General features: G+C 34.8%; 1 pseudogene; it reads right to left on the bottom strand.

The window, feature by feature from the left end:
• Positions 1–10,644, bottom strand: part of LOC101576292 — a 58,108-nt pseudogene that overhangs the window by 29,281 nt on the left and 18,183 nt on the right.

Genomic DNA, 10,644 nt, shown 5'->3' with positions numbered 1-10,644 from the left:
AAAACATAACCACTGATTGCTTTTTACAATTTGTAGTTCTTCCTGCCATTGAGAGAAGAGACATTTTAAAAATGTTAGAGGGAAAATATGTGCCAGTTTGTTTGCTTATATTCCTTTAGTTAACTATTATTTTATTTTAATTAATTAATGAAGCAGCACTGGGAATCATATTCTAGACCTTGAGCTTCCCAGGTAGGTGCTTATGGTGCTAGCCTCACTTTATATCTTATATAAAGAATTATTTCAACCTATGAAGACTCATCATATTTACAAAATACTCCAAAATTTAAATTAAGTAATACAGCATTCAATTAAAAAATAAGACTCTTTAAATACTATTTAAATAGTATGACATAAGTGCTGGTTTTAAAACACTTTTTCCACATTAAGGATGGAGCTCAGCAGTGAAGCACTTGTCTAGAAATTATTTAAATGCCGCTTTCAGAAGAAATCTCAAAGAATACATTGAATATAAATGATTTTCATTATTGGTGGTGACTTTACACTTTACCATGTAACTGGCGACTCAGCTGTACAAACAATCAAGTAGAATCGAGCCACTCAACTTGAGTGTTCTTTGTTGTTTGACAGCCACCAGGCAGTGCTTCAGACTCACCAAGGTGGGTGAAACACAGTCCAAAAGGCACTGTCTCAGAGCCACTTGGGATCATCACCGCTGGCCTCACCAGTGAATGCCTGTGCAGATCACTTTGAGACTAGGGTACGATGCGCCTCAGCCTATGGTCTCTCAGAACTTCAGCGTCACTGTTCATACTGACATTCCAGATGAGGAATATGGTGGCTTGTAAAGACCACACTGTGAGAGGCAAGAGTCTTTAGCATGGAAATCAAAATTCCTTCACTTTATTTAAATGTTACAAAGATCATTTAGGTTCAACTGAAATATATGTCACTAAATTGCAACAGTCAATTAATTTGTGATTATGCATTACTTAAGAGTGTAAGATCTGTGTGTTGATGTGATGCAGCTTCAGATGAACTATGGTGGTATTCAGGAAAGAATTTTGACTTCACTTACATAGACACTGCTATAGATTATTATAAAGATGATTGACAATGGACTGTGAACGTTATTCTAGTGTATTCATGAACACATATATGGTAGAGTTTTGATAATCACCTAAGAACTGTTTATGGTTCCATTTCTTTGTTTTATATATTAGTTTCTCAGTATGAAGTAACTCAACACTTCCTCTTTCACTTACACAAAAGCTAATGGTGCACTGGGGATGTAGCTCAGTGGTACAAGGGTTTCCTGGCAAGTGCAAGGTCCTGAGTTCGATTCTCAGTACCAAAAAAAGGAAAAGAAGAAAAGAAAAAGCTAATGGCAATTTATATTTTGAGTAAAAAATGGCCTCGGTATTATTTTATTAAGAGTAAATTGAAACAATTTTTAAAATATTCCCTTCAAGTTAAATTGAGTCATTTTGGGTAAACATTCACAAGAATGGTAGAAAACAGACAACCTACATTGTACCTGAAACGTGACTGTTATTTATTAATACCTATGGAATTAGGGCTAGGGAGATAGCTCAGTAGAATAAGCACTTTCCTGGAAAGTGCAAGGGCCTGAGTTCAATCCTTATTCCTACCAAAAAAGAAAAAAAGTTCTAGGGAATTAAATCATTTTGGGTTGTAGTCCCATGACTTGGGACATTAATTTATCTAATTACTAAGGAAAAGCAAAACAAATAAATCAATTAAATTTTTTTGTGCAATGCAGGTCATAAACTGGAATATCAGGTGTCTCTTAAATTAGAAAAACTCCATCCAAGAACTAACCAGGACCGATCCTGCTTAGCTTCTAAGATCAGATAAGATCAGACATAATAAGTATTGCATTCAAACCAGCTATCCTCGTAATGGGATTTTCCCAGAGGAACTGAAAATATCACATCATAGTGATATATATGCACCTATGCTTATAGCAGCACAATTTGTGATTGCCAAGTCTTGGAAACAACCAAGATGCCCGTCACCTGAGGAATGGATGAAAAAGATGTGGTATTTTTATACAATGGAGAATTATTCAACATAAAGAATGATAAACTCAAAGCCTTCATATTCAAGTGGATGCCACTTGAAGATATACTCATAAGTGAAATAAACCAGACCCACATGTGTAAATATTATATAGTCTCCCTCTTTTAAGAACACACACAAAAAATAAAAATGTAAATGTATAACACAATTAAAAGGAAAATGAGAACTTTAGGATTAGACAATGAAGAGAGAGCAAGGCAAAAAGCTAGGAAACATGACAGGGGGAAAGCCATACATTTATATATGCAAGATGGGTAAGGCAATGATCCTGAGAATCTTCAGAAGGTTTTTGAAGCTAGCAGTTATTTGGTAAGTTTCTCACCCTGACTAACTATATATGCTGATTCTTGTGAACTAAGCAACTGCAGTGAAAATGGCAATGTGTAATAGTAGTGTCATGCTTGGGACATGTCATTCTGGTCTTCTAAATATGAACTGCTTGTCATGTCATACCAATTACTGCCATACTGTCTCTCAAGTAAATATGATTTTAAAAAGGGTAATAAATGAAAACAAGAGACAAGAAAAAAAATGTCATAAAGCTTTCCTGCTACAATGCTGTATATGGTTAGATTTCTAAATTTCTGTGTAAAAATATGTAATTGTTTATTCCTATTTTTTAAATTTTTTTCTTCACATTCTGTAGGGATTTAAAGTTTAACATGTCAAAACTTTTTAGAAAATACCTGTTTCATGTTATGTCTAAGACGTTTGATATTCAGACAGAGAGTGAGGTTAAACTGAACTGCCTATGTTATAGGGTAATAATATCATTAAGCTTCTCTTCTGGAGAGTTAACAACTTATGTTTGCAGGCCAAAAATTAGAGAAAAAGAAGGGCTGTAATGACAGCCAACATTTTGGCCCTAGACTTTGAAGGTCAGTGAGGACTCAGGACATAGGAGAACCTATACTTGTAACATCATGTAACCCAGTTGTGTCCCAAAGTTTCTGATCAAAAAGATTATGGGGCCACAGAGCAACGTGATAGATGATGTAGAGTGTGCCTAAGGAGAGTCACCTGGGAAGAAAACATTCTGTCAGGTTTTCACAAAGAGCAAATTGGTCAAGCAATGGCAATGACTCATCCACATGGCTGACACTGACAAAGGATGTGCAAACTGTTGTACAGGGTTACAGGATAAATTCTGAGGGGACTTGACTGACTTTATCAGATACAAAAGTTACATTTCTTGTTATATAGGTCTTGCTTTATCTTGGTCTTAACCATCCTCCAGAAAAGTATAAAATCAAGCTATAAAAAGTAAAGCTAAAAGGCTAAAGTTAACAACTTTTGACATTGCCAGGCTTACGGATAGCCCACTACAATTATTGACTATTGGACTATATTGGATTATTTTTCTGCATTCACTCACCTACAATATTTAAATGTCAAGAGAATACCCATCTCTGACAAAACTAACCAAAAAAGGGGGATACAAATGAAGGACCATTTTTTATCTAGTATACAAAATAGTTAGGATATATATCCAGTGACTTTCTCTTAATTCAATGAGAAGAAAGATTTGTACTAATAGTGTTTGGACAGGATATTGTGTCTGTATCTTGTACTATGAATAACCACTATGAAGACAGAAATATGCAATGTATTAATTATTAAAACTCTCCTATTAATCAGTTTTGATACTGTCTCACTGCTATTTGTTTCTTAATAAAATTAATAAAAAAATAAAGAAGAAAAACTAAGGTGAAAATGACAAGTCCCTAGGATTCCATTTATATCCAATGAAATAGTGAATGACATACACTGGAAAAATTATAGTCTTGAATAAATTACTATCCTGAGTAAATGTAGGTGGAGCTACCAGATCTTGATTTGACATACCCTTATCTGCTATAAAAATGATGAGTTCATTTTGCTTTTTATTTTAAACTGTAGGTTACATAAGATATGGGATTACAGAATCTTAAAATAGGACCATTTGCTAGAGATCCTGTGTCCCTCTTAAAAACTTTTTCCACATGATGCACATTTTATATATTTATTTTTAATGTATTTTTTACTGGCTCTACAGTGCTTACTACACAGATTGGACTCATAATGATCCTCCTGATTTCATCCTCTCTAGTTCTGGCATTACAGACCTGTGCTGCCATGCTCAGTCTCAGTCACTGTCTCAGTGTGCTCTGAAAATGGGGCCAGCACAACTTAGGGATCAAACCCCAGGCCCCTGCGCTTGCCTAAGTAGGTGCTTGCCTAAGCAGGCACTTTATTCTGCTATGTTTTCTGGCCAGTCCTATATTTTATTTTAAAACTCAAAATGAGTAGTGCAGTTTCTTAAGATGATATTCTTGATATATAGCAATACTGAAGGAAACACTTCCTGAAAACTTGCCTATACATTGAATGTAAATAAAATGAAAATTTTTATCTTGAAATCACACTTCCATTGAGACATATTAATTTTATAGAATGAATGTTTTTCATGGCACTTGCATAAATTCATTCAAAATATTAGATCATATCTACCCTCCCATTGCACATTTTACCCTCACATAAATAGATAGTAACCTACCTTTACTTGTTTCCAGTAGCCTCCCTTCTGTGTTTATATCAATTTTCTATGTTCTGCATATAAAAGTGGCTTTCTTAAAATGAAATTAACTTGACCATCTCAAAATTGATTGGCCAAAGTCTCTGGATTAAAACTTTATTTCACCTTAGTCTGAAGTCCATTTATAAGGTAATTACTGACCAGCCCTCAGAGTAACTCTTCTAGCATTAGCATCAAAGTCATATTGAACTCAAACTTACGTTTTTCCTTTTTATCATATTTGCAATACAGACTTTGCATATATCTGTTTATGAATTCTTCAAAAGGTTTTACAGATTGATTTCCTTCCTTTTTGAGGATTTTTCATTATTCATATGGCACAGTGAGTTAGTTTCAGTTGAATAGCTTAAAATACTAAGTATATAAGTAGTGTTAGAAAGTGAATTTCTTGTTTATGTGTTACAAAGAATTTAATGTGCATATGAAACTGGCACATTAATCCTATGTTATTATTTTGAAGTAGTGGAGTAACTTCTTTGGCATATAACTTGACTTAAGAAAACAGAAGACAACTCAAAGTATATGTTTTAAATAAAAAATCAGAAATTAGTGACAAATTAGTCACAAAGTGATGACACTTTGTGATAGGTAGTTTTATATGTATACTTCAAGAGTCACTGAGCATCCATGTATTTGCTCAAACATTATTCTGGGTGCTTCATGAAGGAAGGTTGTAGGTGAGATTTATCACTTACATAGACAACTGATGTAAGACAGATTCTCTCCTCCACCAGTGTGGAGGGGCTTTGTCCAATCATCTGAAGATATGAATAAAAAGGAGGCTAAACCTTCCAGAATGAGAGATTTCTCTTGCCTAGCGGAATTTGAAGTGAGATCTTGGATCTTTATGGTTCCATCATGATCTTTGAACTTGTACTCTGGTACTTTAAATTTTGAACTTGATAACTTCTATGATGTTATAGCCCAATTCCTTAAAAACAAGTCTCATTCTCTCTCACTCTAGAAACACAGACATACATACAAGTACAACAACAACATATTGATTATGTTTCGCTTTGAAACTCTCATACACACATGTTGTACTGCTTAACTGGGTGCATGATGTTTCATGTAATTTTATTTTATTTTTCTCAACATTATAGTTCAGGTCATATAAAAGTGGTTAGTGTAGCAACTTCTATGATATAGTATAATAGAACTATGCTGTTACGTTATTAACCTTCCTCAACCTCCTAGTCATATTTAATCAATAGTCAAAAGGAATTGAATTTCTTGTTAGAGATTTTAGAATATAGGTGGAAAGGACAAGAAATGTCTACTCCTTCATGTGTCATCAAATCCTCTGGTAAAACATTGGACTCCAGTAGAAAAGAAATTCCAAATTTCAAATTCAATTATAGAAGTTTCCTTAAATTTCAGGTATTCTCTAAAATATCTAGGGAAAATTTAAACAGTTGTTTCTTAATATGCTTTCTTGTTATGTTTTCTCTCACCTTGTAATGAAGTTCACTACTTTAGCAACCAAATGAGGCCAATATAAAGCAAAGTAAGTGTCACCCGGAAGTATTCTGGTCTGTGTCACTGCAGAGACCACTGGGCAGCTTCTGACCATGGACTTTTCTTGGCTCTTAACTTGGTTCCTTTTGTCTCTCCAGGTTATCTGTGTATTAATGCTGAACTGTAACTTCTCAGTATACAGTCACTTAAACAACCATCACAATAGACTGTAGAACATCTTTAGAAGAATGAGCAAAGTGTTCCATCTTACTACCATCACTCTATTCAACATTTCTAGTTCTGAATTTTTGTCTTTTAAGTATCCAAAATGATTTTCCTCATCCTTTTATCTTCCAGAGCTACTTTCCACTCTACGTTATTTAAGGACTACTTATGACGTAATGATGAGAGACAGAGACAGAAGTCAGTCATCTTTATAACTGAGTCTATCTGTGCCGTATATTTAAGACATTAAACACAGTATGCTCTGGAACTTATTATATTTTGCTCATTTTCAGGAAAGAGAGAACTACAAATGCCTCTCAAATGATCATATAAGACTGGAAGCTTCCGAAGTAAAAGATCATGCAGTAGGATTAAAGGCGTGTACACAAATCAGAACACTTACAATAAAAGTGTCTTAACTAAACCTTGAATTTTGCAATAAGCTTTATGTAAATAAATCTGCCTTGCCATTTAAATGTCAAAAAGTGAGTTAATGTTAAACAGAAAATGAGATAAATCATGAACAATCTGCAGATGGATACAAGTTGGAATGCATCTATTTGTATTTAAAAATATATGAATAATGGCAACCTCTACATAAAGGTATTCAACTTCAGAGAAAAACAACTGAGCATGCATGTTATGATGAGCACTCTGTAAGAATTCTAAAACCTATGGTTCAAATCACAAACTGAACCCAAACAAACATTGTTTGCCCCATTCCAAGTTCAATTATAGATATTCCCAATGATAAATATACATAAAAATCAAACAGAATTTCCATTGAGGGTAATTTTTCATTTCCATATTGGAAAAGTAGGGAACAATGTTTAAGATATAAGTTTGGTAAGACAATATGAGGAAAAGCAAGCACCTCCTGAAGAGAAACTTGGATCAAAGTAAAATGCTGGAAGGATAATTTATAAAACATTAGCACGCTCCCGAGCTGTGTGTGGTGGTGCGCGCCTGTGAACCCAGCACTTAGGAGGCTGAGGCAGGTGACGTGCCATGAGTTCAAGGCCACCATGGGCTACATAGCAGATTCAAAAGCAGAGTCAACTACACATCAGGACCGTGTCTCAAACAATAAGGCAAACCAACAATGAATCAACAAACAAATTAGCATCCTCCTAAAAGTCAACATACATAAGATCCAAGGAAAGATGGATTCTTTAAACAATAATACAATAGTTCAGTCTTTCTATCTTAGCTTGACTGTGATAACTTGAATGTGTGGCCTTTGTTTCAGGGTTTGTTGTAGTACCAAACAATCTTAATATTCCAGTGATTAGCGTAATAAAAGTTTATATTTCAATCACATTATTTGCCTATTTGTTGGCACCATATTTAGATTACTTCAGGCTACAGATGGTCAACTCCACCTTAATATTTGCTTCAAAGGTCAAATTGATAGAAGAAAGAAAGGAGTAAATGTTTCTGAGACTTTGAAAAACACCAGAGAATTAATACATGCTGCTTCTCATGTTTTCTGGAACAAAAACAATTAGAAATGCCTATAATTGTTGAAAACTTAGATGAGGAGTTAAAAAAAAATGGAGAGTCACAGATCATTTCACATTCTCTTGGTCTTTAAACTGAATATGAGGTTTGTTAAATCATAAGTACATAATAAGAAAAATAATAGCATGCATTACAGCTTAGTATACATGTGCTTAGATGCACACCTGATACAATGTGTAGTTTATATGTATCACAGGGTCCGGAGTACATATTTGAACTGACAATTTATCACTCCACATAATAATGTTTTTACAATGTTATTTGATTTGCTTTTATGCAAGGACCCTGTTTGACCTTCCACTGTATTCTGACACTACAGAGTAACCTAGTAAACATTTAATTTCTTGTCATACAGAATGACATAAAGCAAGGTCAATCAATTGAGCCTGAAGTGCAATGTGTGGAGTTCAAACATTCTTCTTTATCTTGTTTGTTTAGCTTTCTTTTGTTTTCTCCATCAGTGCATAGAGATTGGTGTTGGCTGACCAGCAATAGTAACCCTGTGGTATCAGTGACTTACCACCAGACTGCTTCCCAGTAAGTTTATTTTAGTGCACAAAGCTTTACCATAAATCTTGCAAGAGTTTTAGGTGGCATCATCTTAGCACATCTTCGTAACACTTCCATGAGTGAGTTCTGAGTGAGTGAGTTTCCTCACTACTCTTGAGCGTCACTTCCTAGTGGACTGCAGCAGTACTGCCTAAGGTGGCTTGAGTGTGTGCCTGAGGAGGCCCAGAACCAGAGTCAGTGTATTCCTTTAGTAACATAGAGGACATTTTTCTGCTTCTGTGTTATGCTAATGCTGTTTCCCTTTAAACTTTCTGCATTGTGCTTTGATATATTAGCATTACAATTTCTTGCTAATCCTGGATCAACTGCCCTTCCTAAGGCTAGGTGGTCCTCCAAGTTCCACCACACTTCACATGCAGGCCAAATAATGCAAAGCTCATTGATCTAACCACATTTTATGTTATTTACACACAAAATTAAATATCTCTCTGCCCTAAATCTCACCAAGATTATATACTAGGGACTACTTTTCTATCTTGAACCAACACATATTAACCAAAGTAGCCAGTTCTAACACTGACATCTTTTATGAAGAACACAAGGAATATTTTTGGCTGTGATTTTCTTTGCTCCTTCTTCATTATTCTCCATATAATCAGTTGAGTTGTACAGCTGTAGAGGGCTCCAAAATTTACTAGATTTAGTAAATATTTGATTCTATAATACATTGTTTTCAATAAGAACTTATATGCCATAGATATCCTAATCAAATACATAATTTGCAACCCAGAAGTTTACACTGATACATATATATGTTGGGGCAAACTTACAAGGCTCAATCTGTATTTCAATCCCAGACCATTTGCAGGCAAAGAGTCTTGAACTCACTTCACTAATTAAGGCACTGGGAATTACTCTCATGGAGGCAGGAAGACACAGCTGCTCCCTTGAGAACTCTAACTCCTTTCTTTTATAGGTCATAGATGAGCATGGGGGATACTGCAATTGAAATGATCTCTCCGATTCCTCTAAAAGAATTAAAGGAATGAACCTGGTTTAACTACTCTTGCCTTTGGGATTCAGATTTCCAATTGAGCAGCTCTCAAAGTTTCCAAGAGTGGCAACATAAACTCACAGTGAGTACTGGAGAATGAGTCACTCTAAGTTTTGCTCATTGATTTTGGACCCACATATTGTAACTCTGGGGAAGAAAGCAAGTTATGATGTCGTCTGATTCCAATAACAAAGATCACAGATCCTAGATAGGACCTAGTGTCCTATCTCCCAATGGGTTGCAATGTTCAATTTTCAACAAACCATTTTATTTTAAATTAAGTCTGCCACTCTGGTGTTGGAGCATGGAGTTTTGGACCATTAAAGAAGTTTGTTCTATGAGCATGAGCTGTTTATGTTTTTCTTTTGCTGAGAAATTACTTTCCTCATTACGATAGTTGTAAAGCACTCTGAAATTTAATAAACAGTAATGCTAGATTTGAAAGCTTTTGTTCTGCCCGTTAAAGGCATATATTAAAAGTGTAAATTTTAGGTTGATTGGTTTAGGAGGTAAAAAGTTTTGGAGATTGTTAATTCAAAAAAGAAAGAATGATTAAATAAGTTCATGGGAGTTCATCTGTGTACTGACTAAAGTGTACCATACATCACCAAGAATAGGCTGGATACTGAGTCTGCTGCAAACATGACCTTTGACTTCCCAGCTTCCAGAACTGGGGAAAATGAAATTCTGTTGTTTATAATTGAACGGTCTCTATTATTTTTAATATCAATCAAAACAGGCTAACAGGTAGTATTTTCAGAAGCAAACTTGGAGAGAAGACAATCCATATCAAGAATGTGTCTATTTGAATAAGAACAAGTATCCACTCCTCCATAATGGAAGAAGTCCAGGCTGGACACAGACATCATGGTGACTCCTCTCCTTCAGCAATGTTTCTATATCTGGTTCAGTATTGATCTCCATATAAATAAAAAGTAAAAAAAGATACATAATAAAAAGTAGGGAGACAGATTTTTTTGAAATAGAAAAAGATAAAGAGATGGAATGAAAAGGAGTGGAGAGAAAGTAAACCAGATGAAAAAAGAACTGAAGCATATTATGTATGTATAGGCATTAGGTAATGCATACAGGTATTACTTAAAATATAAAAACGAGAAAGCTACCTAACACAGTACACAGTACAGTCTCAACAGGAATTCTTCTTCTTCTTCTTCTTCTTCTTCTTCTTCTTCTTCTTCTTCTTCTTCTTCTTCTTCTTCTTCTTCTTCTTCTTCTT

The sequence above is a fragment of the Octodon degus genome, unplaced genomic scaffold (assembly GCF_000260255.1).
Source record: "Octodon degus isolate 3935 unplaced genomic scaffold, OctDeg1.0 scaffold00013, whole genome shotgun sequence".
NCBI lineage: Eukaryota > Metazoa > Chordata > Mammalia > Rodentia > Octodontidae > Octodon > Octodon degus.
Note: the sequence above shows the minus strand (reverse complement) of the source record. Positions and strands in the feature narration are given on the sequence as shown.